This window comes from Hipposideros armiger, unplaced genomic scaffold (assembly GCF_001890085.2).
Source record: "Hipposideros armiger isolate ML-2016 unplaced genomic scaffold, ASM189008v1 scaffold_650, whole genome shotgun sequence".
Classification (NCBI taxonomy): domain Eukaryota; kingdom Metazoa; phylum Chordata; class Mammalia; order Chiroptera; family Hipposideridae; genus Hipposideros; species Hipposideros armiger.
Genome location: NW_017732000.1, coordinates 685,340 through 705,760, shown reverse-complemented (window position 1 = coordinate 705,760; position 20,421 = coordinate 685,340). Strand labels below are relative to the sequence as shown.

The window sequence follows — 20,421 nt, the reverse complement described above, 5'->3', positions numbered from 1 at the left end:
GCAACTTGTCTGTTCCCCTTCCCCCAATTCCCCAGCACTGTTCCCATCCCCCCAATTCCCCAATAAAAATCTTAAAAATAAATAAATAAATAAAAAATAAAGCTAAAATGAAATACCATTTCACACCCTTAATATTATAAAAAATTAAGTCTTAAATCACATATCCTACAATCCAGCAATTACCCTCCTAGGTTAATACTCCAGAGAAACTCTCATATGTATTCAAGTTGACATACATAAAAACGTTCACTATTATAATTGCAAAAAAATTAGGAACAACCTAAATGTTATCAAAAGGTCAACGGACAAATGGTGATATGTTCATGTAATGGAATACTGCACATTTGATTGACCTGCAAATATATGGCTATTATCTCAAAAACACATTACAGGAAAAATGCCAAGTTGCAGGACACTATGAACAATGTGATACGCTTTAATTAAAAGCTTCAAAACATAGAAAATGATACCAAACATTATAAACAATTAAATACACAAAGGGTAAAAGTTAAAAGCAAAAATAAAAAGCATGGGTATAATAAGCAACAAAGCCAGGATAGCAATTACCTCTGAGAAAAGGAGAGAATAGCATAATCAAAAAAGTTGAAAGAGTATTATAATTTTTACTTGGTAAAGAAGAGCATACACTTTAAATCCAGACTAAGAGAATGCCATACCTTGGCAGTTCTCAACCTGAACACACTGTGAGATGCCGGTTGTATTTCGATTTTGTTACACAGAATTCCTCTTTCCTAAAACAACCAGGAGCCAGGTTCTGACACGCCTTCCTGCTGACGCCAGCACCCTCGTTCCAGTGGGAACGCCCTGCCCACTGTCCTTGGCCAAGGCTGTCCCTCTCACTATTCTCCTTGCCTCTGGGCTCTTCCTCTCCATTTCACCCCCAAATGTACCCCGTATACCAAGAGCAAATCAATCAACATGTCACTTTGGTAACATCACTCATCACATCCTGGAATTTAAATCTGCGATGGCAGCTACTGCCTAGAGAATAAAGGCAAGCACTTACAGCTGGCATTTACAGGCATGGAAGCGGATCAAAGCCGTCTTTCTAATGGCGCCCTCCGTCTCCTGCTCCTCTACGTAGGCAAGGGCCCTTGGGTCGACGCTCTGTTCAAAGCCCCATTCGAGCCTGCTCCTCGCGCCTCCTCCTCTGCTCCAGCCGTGTCTCCGGCCCGGAATGCCGACTCTCAACACCTCCTCTCTTCAGGTATCCACATCTTAGCTGTCTTCCAAGCTTTTGCCACAAGCCTTATCCCGCTCCACCCCCATAAATCCCTCCCTAACCAATTTACCCTAATGTAGACCCATTCATTCATTCAAATATTTATTGGATGTAGGCATAGGTCAGGAGACATGGTTCTGGGGGCACACCTACAGTGCCTATGTATGCTTCCCATGAACTTAACACTTTTTGGTCTTTTTGTTCATGTGCATGTCAACCTCAAAGACACCATAAGCTTCTTAAAGACAAGGGGTTCATTTTATCCTACAGAGTTAACTCGCAGTACTTTGCAGTGATTGGGGTTCAGTAAATATTCTCTGGTTAAATGAATTTTGAAATGGTATGGTTATATCATTCAATTTTTGACCACAAAATAATTAATCTTTGGAGCTTTGAATAAATTACCACAATTTCCTGTTATATACACATCTACACAAGAACAATGGACTTGGAGTCAGAAGGTCTGTGTTTGAATATAGGTTCCACTACTTACCACCTCTGGCCCTGTAATTCTCTCCTTCATCTCCATAAAAAGAAAATACTCACACCTATCTGAAAAAGACTTTCATGGCTGTTATGAGGAATAAGTAAATTAGGAAACGACCTATGTTATTCTGCTAGAAGACTGTCTACAACTCATTCATTAGTCCATCTGATAGTTACCAGGTTAATTCACAGTAGATGCCAATGTCTTCACTTCCTCAAAGAGTTTATAAAGATCCTTTCCCTTCCTGCTAGGTGACAGGAATGATGTCTTTGCCTAATATGAAAGAAAGGAACACCTACAAAAATGGTCAACTACAATATTTTAGTTATATGTTAAATAATAATCTCTTGAGGCCATAAAATTAGTCTATTTTTAAAATGCCTTCATCATTCTATTTATAACATAAGTACAAACAGCAGGTATTTATAACCCTGCTAAGGCACCAATGAAAACAGTTTGGAAAAGAACAGAGAAATTATAAAATTGCTCATTAGAATAAATATGATCTCAATAAACTTTTTACTTCCTTTAACATAAAATCATTTTATATTTGACTTCCTGCTTGAAGTAGAAATCATGGGAATTCATTAATGATTGACTAGCTAGACTACCTGATTTTTCAGAAGAATGATTAACCGGTTAGAAACCTCTGCAGTTCCTGCTGGGTACAGCTGCCCATATGAGAAGCCGCTGATCTTGAAATCAATTTCTACAATTTGGAGTCTGCTCTGCGATCTCCGGAGCCCATTTTTTAAATGACCATTTTGTCTATCCTCGTTGCCTTAATACACAAGACCCATCCCTCCCGTTGGGCAGTACCACAGGTCTCTCAGTGTCCCTCCATTTCACTGAGACCCACCCCTGAAAGCTAATTTCTAGTGGACCATCTTCATTATGATATACCCTCTAAATTTAATGATATTCAATCTTGCCATTTTTACAAGATGTGGCAACAAACAGAAATTTGTGCATTTACCAAACAGTTCGACTATTTTTTCCTATATCTTCTCTTCCTAGGTCACCTTTTCTATACCACACTACAAAATCCAGGTTATTACTATATAATATTTAATATGATGGGCTCGGGTGCCAGGCCAGTTTAAACCTTGGCTGCCCTGGTTACCAGGTGTGTTACCTTAGAAAAATTATTTCAACTCTCCATACCTCAGGTTCCTCTTCTAGAGAACCACCATCACCACCACCTCGAAGGGTTATAGTATTAAAAGAGTTACTATATGTAAAACAGAACAGCGTTTGATAGGAATTCTTTACAAATTCTATACTTTTAATAGGAAGTAATACCAGTTGCTGGAGGAATAAGCTGTTTAGTTCCGATGCTTAAACAATAAGGTTCAGTAAGTACCTTTCTGGTGATTAGGCCCTTTTAAGCTTAAAAAGTTATAAATATAACATTATCAGCTATCTCTTCGGCTTATCTGTAAGAATGAATATTTATAATTGTATTCCCTTCAGGTTTATTATTTTTACAAGGGAAATGTTCACTAGAAAAAAAACTGGGGAAAGTAAAGAAAGGAAGAAAACACTCATGTTTCCACTATCTGAAAAAGCTACTGAACATTGTGATGTTATTTATTTACAGGAACTTTTGAACAAAACAGCTTTTAAAAATCAGCTGCATAAAATTGAACCCTTTCCATTTCCATCTAACAGTATGGCAAAAGTGTTTTTCCTTATTATTTCAGCCTTTCAAAATATAATTTTTAATAGCACCATAATATTCCAAGTTGAGTTCATGCATTTTAAAGCAAATATGGGCAGGACTTTCTTGCAACAACAATCAGGCCACAGCCTCTCACCTTAACACTTAAGCACACTTACCATAAAAGAACGATAATCGGGACCTACATGCACGGGTGTGCCGATAATTTTCTATAGTACAAATACTGGCATCATTCCAATGTTTAGTATAGCCAAAAACAACAACTGTAGCATCAAACTAATAAATGCGAGACGAGAAAAGTATTAAACAAAGTTGTGGCTTCAATGTAAATGTTAATTTTCATAAGAGTAGTTCTAATTTTTCACCAGAAATAACGGCAAACCAATGAACTTCAATTCATACACAACATACACATATTTACACTCTGATTTAAAAAGTCAATCTAGTGCCCGCTGAGTGGCTCAGTTGGTTAATAGCTCGCTCAAGAGTTTGAGCTCTGAGCAACAGCGGTTCAAGACCTGGCCCGAGCTGAGCAGCCACTGAGCTGCCAACAGTAGCAGGATGGCTCAGCTTAAAAAAAAAAAGTCAATCTAAATTCATCTACAATAAAAAAATTCATAGATGTGCCAATGTTGCAACTTTAATTTTCTATCTAATAGCTTAAGAGTGCTTTAGGTTATTGGGGGTTTTCAAAATACATACATACAGATTCATTGAAACTCCAATTACTGATTTTGCCAGATTCAATGTTTGCCACTTTATTTTGTTTGGTTTACATATATTGCGAAATGATGAGCACAACAGGATTCATTAACATCCATCTCATACAGATACAATAAAAAGAAAAAAACTTCTCGTGCTGAGGATTCTTCGGATCAATGTACTCTCTTAACAACTTTCCTATGTATCATACAGAATATAGTCAGCACGTTGTACATTACAACCCTAGTGTTTTTGTTTTTGTTTTTTGGTACATTACATCCCCAGGCCTTATTTATTTTATAACTGGAAGTTTGTACCTCTTCTCACATTTCACCCACCCTTCAACTCCCTCCCCCCGGCAACCACCAATCTGTTCTCTGTATATACATCATTTTGACTGACTGACAGCAGCAACCAGTGAAAATGTTTCATTTACAAAAACAATTAGGGAAACGTCATGCTTTGATAATATGAGCCATTGAACTGGGAAGGTGAGAATCTGGATTCATGACCCGAACAGCCAGAAAATCGTTTACTAACTTTAAAGGAATCACATGATTCCTAGGGCCTTTTCCAGCTCTAAAATAAAGATGCTAAGAAATAAAGATGCTGATGGCACTATCAACAGACATTCATTACCCTTATTGCCATAGGACAGGAGACTCTTACTGACAGACATCATATCCTAATACCTGGAATGGTGGTCAGTGTTTTCCCAGACAGCCTACATTTCTTTACTACATAAATGGATTGTTTTCTTTAAAAGCAAAAAAAAAAATCTGCTTTAGTCTTTTCTGCCACCGTGGCTCCCCTAAACCTTTCAACAACAATAACATAAAATGGAAATTAAGTATTTGGAGTTATTCTCAGAACTTGCGTTTCCTTTTCTGGTGCACCAGGAAACTTATTTTGAAATCTGACTAATCAATAGCCATTAATACTGCCTGTTCAAATAAATAAGCTTACATTGTTAATAAAAAAGAATGTCTTATGGAATCATGCTTGAATTCATTTATTTTGATCACATACCTATGAGCAATTAGCTTAAAATAAAGAACAAAGATGAATTACCTACCTCATATTTATTAAAAGAGTACTGCTTTGTAGCGTTTTTCAGAGTAGATTAGCTTCCCAACAAAAAAATCTATGACTGTGCTTTAGAATGCCAATTTCGTTAATGTTTTGTTTGTAATATGCAGTAAAACGGAAGATATATACGTTGACAGTGTATCGTATCACACTGAAAAAAGCAACACAGGCATCAGCTTTTACTTTTAAAGCAGTTGCTTAAAGCAAAGAGGAACCCTCGCTGCCACCTTTCAAATAGTCCGCAATCACTTCTAGCCCTGATGCCATACAAGATGCAGCGCAGTAAATGACAGGTTTGCCAGTTTTTCTTTAGTTAATAGAAAATAATAAGCTCAAAGAAATGGGAGCAAAGTTAAGCACCAGAGTACTGTCAAAGAGACTGAGCTTATTAATATTAATATTAATTTTTTACATGTTTCAACTGACTAAGTGTACCTGTAATTGGTACTCTGGCTGTAAATTTAAACGGCTATGCTTATGTGAGGATTGTGTAATAAGCAGTCATTATGCACTTTCTTTTGTGTTCTCTAATGGGAAAACTGAGCAGCTCTTAACCCTTCTTAAATTAAATGCTTTTAATAAAGTCAGGTTTTTAGGGGAACAAACACTCAACTTCTTAAGCTGTAAATTAGTAAAAGCTGCCCTGACTGGACTTGACTACGGAGCAACGACAGTGATTTAAATGTTTTCCAGAGCCTACACGTTAGTGCTTTCATCATCAAAAAGTAAAACCAGAGTCATGTCAGCACTCTGCTCTGCCACGCGTTAGACAAAGGGTGAGCCACAGCACAGTATGGCGGGTCCTTGTCACTCCTGAGATGGACAGAAACGTGGCAGCGAACTGGACTGGCCCGACGGTCATTCGCTTCTGACTGCATGGTCTGTGCACCAGCTCACACCCCTTGTGTTTGCAAATATGGCTTCTACACATCCCACCATGAGACCGTTCCCCTGCTCCTGCATCGCTGTGCCTAATGAAGGAAGTGCCTAGCTAAAACCCTCTCCCTCTCCACGGAAAATCCTTTCTGCAGGAAAAATTTTATGGACATTCTAGTAAACTGGATAAGGAGATTAGAAAATTGCAGGGCTTCTGCACGCAGACATAATTCCTGAAAACAAATATTAAAAAGCACAAATTATGAGTCAACTGATGTCCAACTTACAGAAATTTACCCACAAATACTTGAAAAAGAGAGTTTTGAAAAGCGCTCATCTTTTCTGTATTTCAGAATGTGTTCAAACTTGGCTGAATCTCTGGGATTTCTGAAACATTGAGCATTTTCACTTTTCTTCTCCCATCTTTAAATTGCCTATAAAATTTCATCACCAGTGCTCTGCTACAGGTACGGACATGGCTAAAACGCATTGATTCATCCTAAAAGGAGGGATGTTTACAGAAATTAAGCCCGGTTCAGGCAAAGCAAAGCACAAGCTGCAACATGAAAACCCTGCCCCCTCCTCCCAAACGTCCTTGTACTGTCTGTCTAGCTCGGCTTCATGTCTCTCCTGCTCCTCCCTTAATTTTTCTCTGTCATTTTTGGGTTTCTATTACCATGTGCTTTTCCTTTGATAGCAGTAATTTTATAAGGCTAAAGAATTCTTTCTCTGACCATAGATTTCACACAGCAGTCTCTTAACCGATTGGTCTAAAAGCAGACAATCCTTTTGCTCCACCTCCTAACATCTGTCACAAGAGTCAGATTACAAATCAACCCAAATGAGGGGATCAAGGGGTATGTAAGTGAAGAGGGAACACAAGGAAAAGGAAAAACTGGTGGTTAGTGGTTAGGTCATCAGGAGAAACCATAATGTAGTTTCGATTCTTTATTTGATACAATCGTACAAAGGGACATCGTGTTGGAAATAACATTAAACTGAATATTTAATGTTTTTCAAAAAAGAACTTTCTCATTTCCTAAATAGAAATCCTCTTTGAAAATGTAAAAGAATCGTCCTTTCATTGTTTGATCTATGAAGATTTATTAAACACATATAATTATTTTCAATGAAGAAAATGATCCTTTCATCCCCCGTTTTGACATTTCTAATGCCATCCGAAATATTAAGTGACATACATTAATTACAAACCAACTTCACAATGTCTGCAGCTACATACTTATGCATTTTACTAAACAAATAATTTTATCTTTGATATTTTAAACTTTAAAAACTAACCTCTGACAGCTTTTAATAATAATTTGTAAATCTTCTAAGATTACTGCAGTGGAAAAAAAATTAATCAGTACCTATTTATGTGCTGCCAAAATATATCTCTAATTTTTTAAATGATGAAAACAGTAGCCTAAGGCAGTTAGCAAACATCTCAGAAATTTCAGTCTAAATGGTTTTAACTTACAACTTTAGGCCAAAAAAAAAAAAAAAAAAGTACGTGAAGGAACATTTCACTAAAGCAACAATAAAAACTTGTAAAACGCTGAATTTTTTTGGGTTAAATATGCTTGATAGTTCTCTAATATATACATGCACCCGAAAGGCAATTCAGATCCAACTTAACCCCATGAAAATATTGAAGTTCTCAAAGTGCACAGGGTGTATGTAACCTGATCATAATTGCTGTGAAGGGTGAGAGTTGACTAAATCTTGATGCTAAATCTTGCCATCTGTAGGTGCTTTACACAACCCCAGTTGTTTTTTTAAAATAGGGTCAAAAGTTTACAGTATATTTTTCCATTCATTACTGATCACAAAGTTCTTTTACTTTATGTCATCTTTGAACAATTCTCTAAGCAATTTTGGTACTGCCCAATCTTAAGCTTACAGCATGAGCACTATCCTCAAATCCATTTCACATTCCGCTTCCAGATACAGTCTTCAATCATTAGGCAAGTAATATTTACTCTATATTGAACAAAAGCATTGACTCTCCCCCAAATAATTCTCCCAAAGACACTGCTTTTAGAAAATAATTATTCTAACTCTGAGCCTCCTTTACGAAACCACTGATGGCTTGTCACCCAACAATTCACATTAAAAAATATATATACATATATTCATACTCAGGACCTCAATAGAAGCATCTAAGGGTAGAATATAGTTCTTAAAAACAAATGAGAAAGCACTAATATATACTCGTAGTTTAGCTTATAAAAGAATTATATAAATCCTATAAAATCATATAAATTTGAATTTTATTTTCAATACATAAAAATTTAATATTTAAAACAACCTCTCTGAATCCTATTTTACAGAGAATAATCTGGCAGTACAACTGACCAACTCCTAAAAACTATTTCGTATGTAGGAATCTGGGTTTTTTTAAAAACAAGTTAAATCAATATAATATTACTCTAATTAAGAAAACATTCCAGCTAACTGAAGAGGAATAAGTGAAGAAAATTTGAAAGAAACTTTGAACTAATGTTTCTAATTAGCAAGAGCTTTCACATAGACTTAAAAGTAAATTTTTCTTTCCTGGTTAATTAGAACATCACACAAAGAACTAGACTAATTGGCAATTCTTTCAGAGAACTAGGATGGGACAGAAGTGACAAACAGCGGACATGTTCTCCAATGAAAATAATTACAACGAAAATTCTGTTATAGATATATGGTAGTTATACACATATAGATAGATGGTGGTTCCTATGCTTACAGAACACTTTCAAAAATTATAAAGGCTCTGTCGCCGGCGGTCTGGCAGAAACACTTTGGCCAACAAAAAAAAGCTCACTCTACTCAAAATAACATTAAACTTTGCAAAGAGCTTTTTTTCAACTGAGATATAAGGTAAAATATTGACTGAAAAGACTTTTGAGAGTATCTAGAATCGTTCCTCTTTCTATTAATGATTCCCTAATTATCAGACATATTTTAGTGTTTGCCGTTAATTTACATTGGAGAATTTTACAATACACTCAGAGAATACCAGTTTCTTCCTCCAAGATAAATAGGCACATCACTAATGTGAAACGGATATGCCTACGTTAAATGAAAAGAGAAAAATGAGGAAAGAAATTTAGGACAGGACCCATAACAGCACTGCAATTAAAAAGATATGAAAAGGAAATTCTCAGGAAAGAGACAGAAATCCTCCAGCCTCTTAGATGAGGGACTTGCTCTTGGAGGGGAAAAAAAGATGAACATTAAAGGGCAGCAAATTGATGGGATTTAAGAAGCATATTCAAAAATACGGCAGCGAAGATTTCTGAAGTCCAAATTTTAAGTGCAAGTACACCTACTAGTCTCAAAACAATTCTCTGAAATGCTGATCCAGAGATCTTTTTAAAACACCATCTGCATATACATGGCAATTCAAAATTTCTGTTTTACACTCTTTATTAGCCAGACATTCTACCTTATATTTTGCTGTCCCATTTTACAAGTAAAATAATTTTATAATCAATAACAAAAAAATGATAAAATATAAGTATACTAAAGCCAAAATGCTTTGTCTTAAAACAATTTCTAACATTCTCTCCAGGCAGAACTTAGAAGTTTTCTCCACTTTCTTTCTGTTTTATGCATTACTCTCCAATCCCAACCATGGGCAATCTCTGTATCATCTCGCTTCCTTATTAAAACAGAGAAGTTTGCTTTTGTTTTTTTCCTGATTGGGCCACATAAAAACAAAATGATACAAAGGGCCAAAATAGTTTGCAAATATTTTTGCAATGAAGTATAAATGACAGACTTCACCTCCGAGTTGGGTGATGCTCAACTCAACAGTCTAATTTCCTTCTGAAACCCTATAGATTGATGTGTTATTTTCCTTCCTAGTTATAGCCTTTCTATCCTGCTGCATTTTTGCTCTATATCATCATCATCATCATCATTACTATTATCCCTTGCCTGTTCTATTGTTCCAAGTAATAATCTTTTCTTTCCTCTTCTTAAAAAACTGAAATTTATTGGTTATTCTTTGAAGATGTGCAATACACTACATTTCCCAGTTAAACAAAACAAATCCTGAAAGTGTTTAACAACCAAAACCCCCTAGATTTTGAGATAAAATATTTCTAAAATACATTGTTTGTCTTTTAACATAGTGTTCTTTGGTCACATATTAATAGCCATATTAATGGTTAGAGTTAGTTGAGTAAAGATATGTTACTACTATACCAAGTGTCCCACAAATACTATTTTTAAGTCACATCTGTAAGTTATTAATATTTTTATGTGACTATTATCAGGATTCTCACTGTCATTTCTTCTTTTATGAATATATCACAACTTCTTTATCCCTTCTCCCGTTGTTAGATATTTAAGTGTTTTCCAGTTTTTCACTATTTCCTCACTGTCATTTCTTTTTTTTTTTTTTTAAAAGATTTTATTGGGGAATTAGGGAAGGGAAACAGTGTTGGGGAATTGGGGAAGGGGAACAGCCAAGTTGCTGTCCTTCAATATTAGTTGTGGAGGGCGCAGCCAGCTCAGCTCCAAGTCCAGTCACCATCCAGCCTCCTGACGGCAGCTCAGCTCAAAGTGCTGTGTTCAAACTTAAATTGCGGGTGAGCGTAGCCCACCATCCCATGCAGGAGTGGAACCCGCAACCTTGTTAGGAGCACGTGCTTTCACCAGCTGAGCCATCCTGCCACCTGTTTGCAGCTCAGTGGCAGCTCAGCTGGGGCGCAGCTCACTGGCCCATGTGGGAATCAAACCGGCAACCCGGTTGCTCAGAGCTCGTGCTCTTAACCAACTGAGCCACTCGGCCGGCCCTGTCATTTCTTCATATATTCTATATGCCAGCTCATTGTCTATATAAATTAAGGGTGACTTTACTCCCATATTCATATTTGTTGTTGATAGCTTTATTGAGATACTCACATACCATACAATTCACTCATTTAAAGTACACAAGTGAACCAATGGTTTTTAGCATATTCAGCATTGTACAGTCAACACCACACTGACGTTTAGCACATTTTCATCACTCTAAAAAGGAACCAACACCCATTAGCAGTGTGTCCCATTTTCTCCCACTCCCAGCATCCACTAATCTACTTTCCATCTCTATAGGTTTGCCTATTCTGGACATTTCGTATCAAAGGACTCATACAATATGTGGCCTATTATTACTCGTTTCTTTCGCTAAACATGGCATTTTCAAGGCTAATCCATTCTGTACTTTTTATTGCTGAATAATATTCTATAGCACGTATTTAGTACATTTATCTTTTCATCAGGTGATGAACATTTGCATTGTTTTCTCCCTTTAGTTATTAGGAATGATGATATATGAACACTTCCATATTTGTGTTTTTATGAATACAAAAAAATCTACTACCTAGTTTTTGCTAAAGGCATGATGTAGATCATAGGAAGCCTGGACATCCGAAGGAGACAAAGCCAGGTCTTTTGTAGAACCTGGACCCACCCCTCCCTCCCGGAGCATCCAATCACTATCTTCCTAACAGCTTGCAATAATACCGCTCCCAACCCCTCACCTCCATCACCTCTGTCCCTACACCTTCAGTTCCCATCATTGTCATCTCAGCTGGATTACCTCCAGCCTCAGTGTGTCTCAGCCGCCAGCCCTGCCCTCCTCTAGTCCATTCGCCCCAGTGCAGGGTATTCATTCTAAAGTACAAGTTTCATCATTTCATTTCCCTGCAACTCCTTCTTCAGTGGATCCCCGTGGTACTCAAGAGTAAAGTAAAAGACTCTCGGGTGACCTGGTCGCACTAACCTCCATGATGATCCTGATCTCTGACTGCTTCCGCTGGCCCTGTGAGGAGCTACTTCAGTTACTCTCACCACTGGGCCTTTGCACATGCTGCCCTGTCTGCCTGGAACTGCCCCCGCCTCCCCCTGGGGGGGGGGTGCCTCCCTTAGCCACAGAACGTTTATCCTCTACCTTTCTATATGCCATCATCTCCATGCTAGCATTAGCTCCAAGTGAGCAAAACTCGTCTTTTCTCATAGCTAGCGGATCCAGTTCAATGAATGGCATGGAGCGGACTCGCAACACATTTTTGCGGCTTTGACGAGAAAATGTTACTTACTGGCATACCTGCAAAATTCCTATGAGTGGGTAGAACTTTTCGAGGCTCTGGGCTTGAAAAGCAAAACTGGTGAAGCGACACAAACCTTCATCTTGGCTCCCTGTCTCTGATAAGCATCCCTCCATGGTCAGGTTCTATGGCTCCCAACAGAACTGACATTTGCCCTTCCACACAGCCGTAGCGTGACCAGGGACTAGCCAAAATGCTAGTTCTGTCCGCCAGGTCCCTGGGCAGGATTGGTTCAGAAATGGGCAGGTAATAAAATGTGGGCCAGTGAGTCGTGCCGGTGATTTTCGCCAGAGCTATCAGAGAGGAAGTGCTCCTTTAAAGGGACACACTGGCTGTTAGGGTTACGTAAGCCAGGGCTGCTGAGAGCCTTCTCTGCCATCATATAAGAAGCCAACACAGACGAAAGTGGAGACTAAAGAAAGAGAGGGAGCTCTGGTGACATCGTTTAAATCTTCCCATTCAGACGTGCCCAGAGCAGTTGTGGCCTTCAACTTCCGCCTTACATGAGGAAATCAATTCCAGTTTTGCTCCATCGGGTTTGTGCTGGGTTTCTTTTGGGGCAGTCAAGAGTACAGGACAACACATCAGGAACCATTTACCTGTGTTATCCTATGACTGGGCATCAAAATGCATTTGTTTTCTAAGGAGTCAACTTCATAAGACTGAAGGATTAGGTTTGGTTATGGACCAATTTCATGCAGCATGTAGGAATACGAAACTCAGGGTTTGGTATAATATTAAACCCAAGTGATAGGATCCGCTTCTGATGTGCAGTGACCATCCGGAGTGAATCCAGCGTCCGGTTTTCTAAAATACTAATGTACTGCGGTGTGTGTGTGTGTGTTATAAATGATTTCAACGTATTGGTTTGTACTCAGGAAAGAAGCTTTGTATCTGCCCTGTGGCGGTAAAACTTAAGACTTTAAAGGCACAAAATGGATGAGAAAAAGCAGGAGAAAAAAAAGACAGCGACAAAGCGTAGAGCATGTGGCCCGGACAAGAGGTTCAGCTGGAAACTGCTGCTGAGTTGTTGACCTGAAATGTTCAGAACTATAACTCAACTTAGACTAGGAAGGGAACTGGATATGAGGACTAGAAGCAAATGATGAAGAGAGGGAAGTGAATGAGGAAGATGAAAGCTAATTTTTAAAAACAATTTCCTAAGGGACAAGCATTGTACGAAGTGCTTTATGTGAATTATTTCAATACAAGGAAACCACAAAGCAGAAACAGAAAAGATGTCTTAGGGAAGTCAGGAAGTAGACTTTGAAGTGGAAGAATAGATTCAAGTTGGTATCAAGAATAAAGGGGCCTCGAGGTAGGCTTTATGTCAGATGTTCAATAAAACTGGACCTTTTCTATTTTTTTCTGCAACTGATTAGTTATAAAAAGGGCATATTCTTATAATAGCCTTATATTTATAAGAATTTAGTTTAACCACTTTTTATACTTCTTCAATTAGAGACTATACCAGATATAATTGATTAAACTCTAGTAGGGAAAATAGAATCATTAAGAATTTACTTAGTGTTTTATATAAACCCAAATGTTAAGGGTTCCTCCCTATCGTTTTGCAGGGAAATTTACAATCTAGTTAGACTAGGTTTGGAATGTTAAGAGTCACCATGAACGACCCACATAATCAAGGCACTTTCAGACAAAATTGTAACCAGCAGTTTTTTTTCTGTCTTTGTGGCACCTGAATTCCATCACCAAAAGCTACCCCGTATTTCTGGGTTTCATTTCTACCTATTCCTGTTGTAATGACCTAGAACACACAGTAGGGTTGTGGACTGCATAGCAAGGTAACCACAGGTCAAGAGCATCAAGTGACAGAAAGCAGTAGGCCCAGTGGCCAGTACCCTTCCCACTCTGCATACCTACCACAATACATTATTTTACATTTGTTACTACATTGGGTTTTTTTTTTCTTTTTCTTTTTAGATTTTTATTGGGGAATCGGGGAAGGAGAACAGACAAGCTGCTGTCCTTTTTCGTTCTTCATTCTAGTTGTGGAGGACGTCGCTTCACTGGCCCATGTTGGCATCATCATTGCGCTCTTCCCGGGTGAGGCAGTCGCTCACCGGCCATTGGACGGCCGCTCACAGCGGCTCACGCTGCCAGCCACTCACGGTAGCTTATGGCGGCTCACTGCAGCCCCGCTGCAGCCTACGTCGTCACCAGCGACTCACGGCAGCCCAGCTCCAGGTTGAGCTGTTGTTCAGCATCTTAGCTGTAGAGGGCAGTGTCACTGGCCCTCATATGGGATCCGAACTGGAGCCCTGCTGCTCAGAGCTGGCGTCCCAAGCGAACTCTTAACCAATGTGCCACTCGGCCAGCCCAATACATTGTTTTATAATCCCATTTAGGTGACTTAATGTTTATCTGCCATTTCTTTACTACGTTGTGAGATGAGCATGGATCGAAGGCCATGCATATTGCTTCTGTATAACTTAAATGTTCCTACTTTACTGTACATGCAATAACTGCTCCAAAAATGAATACAGACGAAATTGAAAAACTGTCAGCTGGCTGGCAAATGAAAAACAAATCAGGGCTTTTTCCTAATCAAGAAATTTCACTTGCATCACTAAAGGAGGCCCTATGTTATACTAGAAAGAGACAAGACTTGGGAAATATACAGCCCCCGGTTCAAATTCTAGAGTAACCTACCTCACTATATGACTTTGAGTCATCTCTATGAGCCTCAGTGTTTTCATCTATAAAATGGGGATAATTCTCTGCAAGCTGATAGTAAGAATTTGATGAAATAAAATGCATATTAAGGACTAGCAGAATGTAGGTATGTAAAAAGAGCTTCCTTCTTAGATATGAATTATTAAAACACTAAAAGCATATTTCACAGCATTAATTAAATCATAACTTTATTATGTATAGGCTTAAAAACAGCTTTAAGAGAAAAGGAAAATGGAAGCTGTGAATACATTTGAGGTGGTAATTAAACCTCTTTGTGTTTATGATGAATACTGTTAATTATATCACAAAAACTCATAAGCAACTAAAAACCATGTACTGATCCTATAGAGCAGCTATAATTTCCTCTATGTAAAAAAAAAAAAAAAAAAGTAGAGAAAATGTGAGAGGGATTGTGGCCTAATTTTTTAACATTTGTAAACCGTAGATCGTGATTATATGAATAATCAACATGAAATACAAATTGTCCTTCAATTTAAATTAAGTTTTTAAACCTAATTTAAAAGGATTCTCTAGTTACTCTTATAAATGTAGAAACACAATTTTTTGCTAAATAAAAACTGAAATTTTTTTTGGAATCAAACATTTTCTTCTCTTTGTGTGCAAATATCATAGGACTTCTTCTTATGGGAATTCCAGGGAAATCCTTTTAAAGATTTTTTTTTAACATAATTGAGGGAAACTTCTGAAGTTATTTTTAAAAAGAGGAACATGAAAAAGAAAGTGGGGTAGGCCCCTTTTCCATCCTTCAAAACAAAATCACTAGTGTTACTAGAACATGTAAACACAAATCTCACTGAATGAATTATCCGTATAAACTCATTCGAAGCCAAAGAACGGCTTCCCATCATTTCTGTGATCTGCATTTTCCTTTCTTAATTCATCCGTCAGGGAGCCACTCCTGGCATGATACACAACTTAGTACCTACAGGCTGTCAGGTTTGCTGGTGGCCACATGAGAAGAGCCCGCACGCCCTCACTGTGAGGAAAGAGACAGCCAACAGTGTTCGGCTTTGTCACAGCCTCACCCACACTCAGAAGGTTAGCCTGATACTTTATTTTGATATTACTAAATTGCGGTCGTTTTTTTTTTTTTTTTACTTTGATGGTCTAGTTTTATTTTTTTTAGTTTTAAAGAGAACACACTTTCACAGGCAAAACACTCCCAATGACAGACAGATTGGGTTTGAATCCCAGTTCTGTCTCTAAGTGGATAATTAAATTAGGTGCACATCACTGGGCAGGTAACTGAAACTTTCAGGGCCTTCCCTTCCCTATTTCAAAAATGAGAGCATAATAGCAGCTACTTCATAGGGTGTTTTTTTTTCTTGAGGGTTATGTGGATTATTATGAGAAGAGCTTAGAACACTACTTGATAAGCACAATGTGCATGCTAGCAATTATCAACGATCTTTCAGTTCCAAGAACTTTCTATTCCCTTTGTGCTATGACTGAAACAGGATCTGTGTTGGAAATACTTGGTTCCATACTCATGTCTCTGTATTGAAACCACATCACCGATTGGCCCATAACTATGATTTTAATCAATATAAGTAAACTGTACATTTAATTCAATAGATGACTTAAACATGTCTTAATTTGTGTTCATGTCCTACTTTCTACCTGTTTGAGGTCCCATCATGATTATTCATCTTTGGTAATACAGTAATGTTTTTAAATAAAACAAATGCATATACGTGATGACATTGATGCCGGACAGTTACATGTTGCATATACGGGCAGCTAGAACATTAAAAATGTTCTGTGAATAAAACAATGAAAAAACAAAACATTAACTGACATGTTGCTCTACATACGGGAAAAAATGTTAATGAAGTAGGATGCTTCTAACTGAATTTCCTTCAAATCCTTGATTTACATCTTTTGAGCACTTCCTTCTGACAAAGCTCATTTTGTAGAATCTGATGGGATCAGTTAATCAAACCTTTCCTTTTCCAAGATCAGAATCATTTTCCCCACTTAACTAGTATAGAAGGCAGCACAAAATGCCTTTGAATTGTTACAAGTTTCAATTAAAAGCAGATGAGTTGAAAGACACAAAGTTCTGTTTCAGTATATACATTATGGCCCAGGATATAAAATTTGAATGCTTTGAAAATAAAATGTGGTTTATTCTCAACTTCAAATCAAAGAGAATTTAGACATCATCAGAACAAACTTCACATTCTAGCACAAAGAATTTATTCAGAGTTTAAACTGATACGACACATGGAAAGGCCAAGAACCAGGTCTTGCCAAAAGTAATAGTAAATGTTTGTTTTTCCTTTTCTCTCTCTACTCCTCAAGCTAACCTATATGTCTGCTTCAAAATGCTGTGAAACCTTTGCTTACACCTCATGGAACCTCATGTACAAAAACAAATGATCAGGTATGTTATTTTCATAATCAGCTTTTGAAACTTAGTAGGAAAGAGGACCCTTAAACAAGAGAGACCTCAGTAAAAAATAATGGGTTTAATTAAAAGGATCACTGAAATAGAAATATCACAATAAGACAAAGATATAAAATGTATTGGGATAAATCAATAATAAATGCCTCTTATTTCCTATCCCTACAATGAGAACAGGCCAAGAAGCAAGTACATGACTCCTGGTGTCCCAGGCTCCATGGGGACTCGAGGACGGCCGCCACGGCAAAAGGTCTGTGGGGACTCGAGCGCCACAGGCAGCACTTGGGTCTCGGGCTGAACAGCTTTAGTGATGAGCCACTGGGGTGTGGAAGGAGAGAGGTTTTTGTTTGTTTGGTTTTTGTTTTGTTTTTTCCTTTTAAAACTAAGGTGGAAAAAATAAGATGAGAAATGCACAAATATAGTGAGTCCACATTCGGGTTTAAAGCAATATGCACTGGCATTTAAGATAAGTTAACATAAAAATAAAAGATAGCAGTATTTTATAAAACGCTACCATTGTATATTTTCAAAAGGTACTTTAAAGAGAAAGTTTGAACCTGACCGTGACATATAATATAAATATGTCAGCGAACAAGTTCAAAGAAGTAATAACTTTCGTGTTAGACAATAAAGATTTTATGAAACTTTGTAGATATTTTGAGGCAGCAGCAACATTAAACACCTACCTAACTTCCAGATTAGAGAAAACCTAAATGTTACAAAGCACCTAGTTTCAAAAAACATCTGAAATCTAGATTCCACTGGGTTAATAAAATCTATTATTATATATTAATAAGACTCATGAAACCAACCTAATTTGTCTAATGTAAGTTAAAGGAATTTTACATCTCTATTCTATTCAAATACAATAGCACAAGTAACCACCATATTGTTCTCAAAATACATTAGTTCAAAACTATCTTCTATTTTCACACTCTATCTATCTTATAACCTAGGAAACAGAAGCTTATCTTCTGGACTGTAATAAAACTGCCATATAAAAAGGAAGAATTAGAAATCTAGATCAAATAGGTTTTTTTAATGACAAAGAATTGAAAGAAACTGGAAGAGCAACTATTTCCTTCTGACCCCTGTTCTGTCTATTCTAATTTAAACCACCAGTTCAATAATTATGATACAGTTGTTTCTTTAAAGATTTTCTTTTTTATAGTTTAGGTAAAGACTTAACAGTCTCAGTATATGAACATAGGCATCGGCAGGTCTTTTACAAGCTTCCCCACACCTTTTTCCACTGAAGTTCACCCTGGCCCATCACACTCCTGCTTTTTCGGTCCTTTTCACTTCTCAAGGGGTACAATAAAACGGTGCTCCAATTCTGCGATATTATAGGTAACAAATTTTCGGTCCTTTAGGCTCAGATCACAAAATTTCAAAAGTGGGATTTCTGCTCATGGAATTTATGTAACTGGCACCCAAAAGGCAGAACTGTTGGTTAAAAAAAAGCAAATTCCTCAAATTATTGAACTCTAAATCAATTCAGTCTTTTTGAATACTTCAAATGAACAGTGAAGGCAAACAATTCTATAGACTATGGCACCATAAAAATCAACCTCGCAAGGAGACATGTGCTGAACACATCCTCCAAAACTGGACTACATACATTCATAGTATATGGTTAAATTCTGTTTAGCCATTACTAAATGCTACGTACGACTTACTCTCCCTTTGCTCTTTTTGGTTGGTAAGGCAGTGGTATAGCTGTGACTAGGGCAAATCATTTCCATTGATCTTAGACACCCATGAATCATTCATGAAGTAGCAAACAGTGCTTAGACAAACTAATGCATGGAATTAGATTAAAATCACAATTTGCAAAATTTACTGTTAAATTCTCCACGTTCCTCCAGTTTTTCTGCGTTTCAAGTTAGCAACAGAAGTCCCAATGGAAACATCTATATCCTAGTGCCAAAGAATGACAGGAAAAAAAGAAAAAGAAAACCTACTTAATTAATGTTATGGATGTGGATAATTTTATAAATAAATGCCTAATTTATCCCGTACATTTAGATGTTGTAAACAGTGGGAAATGACATAAATGATTTGAGCTTCAAAAATAAACTATGAGATGTTTCATGGAAGCAGCCTGATTTTATTTGCAATTTTAACTTGAAGGAGATTCTGGTAAGGTCAACTGACTCAACTTCAACACCTGCCGAGAAAAGAACATATATCTGTCACTTTCCTTCCAAAGTGAAAGTGAACGGCATAGTTAAAAATCCCACTAACTGACCCCAAATCAAGTGCCATGTATTTTTTTTTCTATAGTTACTATGGTAGCTCTTGTGGGAAATTCTGCTTATCAGAGACCTTCTCCTTAACGCTAACTACTCTACTCTCCAGATAAGGAAAATATACAAGTTTGAATTGAAATCTAAAGGCCAGCAACAGAAAAAGGCAGGAAGATGCACATTTTCTTAGCCATCTGCCAGCCACTTGTCCCGTGTCATGCACGCAGACACCTGTCTGTAGGAAGCGCAGAAAGGCACAGCTGAGAAGCCAGGGTCTACTTGACTTTCTCGGAGGAGTCTGACTCCAGGGCCGCCTCCCTCCTTCCTCGAAGACTCGCTAACTCAAAAGACCTATACAAGATATAGGCTGCTGCTACTTTTAATTTTAACTATTTCCAACGAATATATCAGCTATGCCAGCCGAGGTCATACTCAGAAACTTTCAATGAAAAAAATAAATGGTACTCTCACAGTAAAATAGCTCTCAACTGAATGAACCTCAACTCTTAGAATCCAAGAAACACCCTTATGGATTTTATTTTTCAATGTTTTAAAATTGCTGTCTGTAATTCGAAAGTTTGCTATTCCGGAATTTGGACTAGCCAAAACATCAGGGGCTCTTAGATCTCAGAACATTTTTCAGCAGTGCACTATGCTTGCTAGCAAACATCACTTTGCTGGTCAGTACCTATGGAAATGGAAAGGCCACCATCCTAAGTGAAGGCTGCCTGGGCTCTGATACTCTCCACCTCACTAAGCACAACACACCTAGTCTCAGGCGTGTGCCTTCCCAGAAGCACCCTCTGAAGCCACTAGTCACTCCATATACACAAACATTTACTTACGGCAGACAGCTTTTGTTGTTGCTATTGCCTTA

General features: G+C 37.6%; 1 protein-coding gene across 3 annotated transcripts in view; it reads right to left on the bottom strand.

Moving 5' to 3' along the window:
• The window catches only part of NCOA2 (nuclear receptor coactivator 2), a 266,118-nt gene that overhangs the window by 146,871 nt on the left and 98,826 nt on the right, over positions 1–20,421 (bottom strand). Inside the window, exon 3 of one of the 3 annotated variants that reach the window (XM_019625996.1) lies at positions 19,139–19,215. The exons of the other annotated variants lie outside the window; for them this stretch is intronic. The gene's annotated coding sequence lies outside the window, so the exon portion shown is untranslated. The remainder of the gene's footprint in view (positions 1–19,138; positions 19,216–20,421) is intronic. 3 annotated transcript variants of the gene reach the window in all.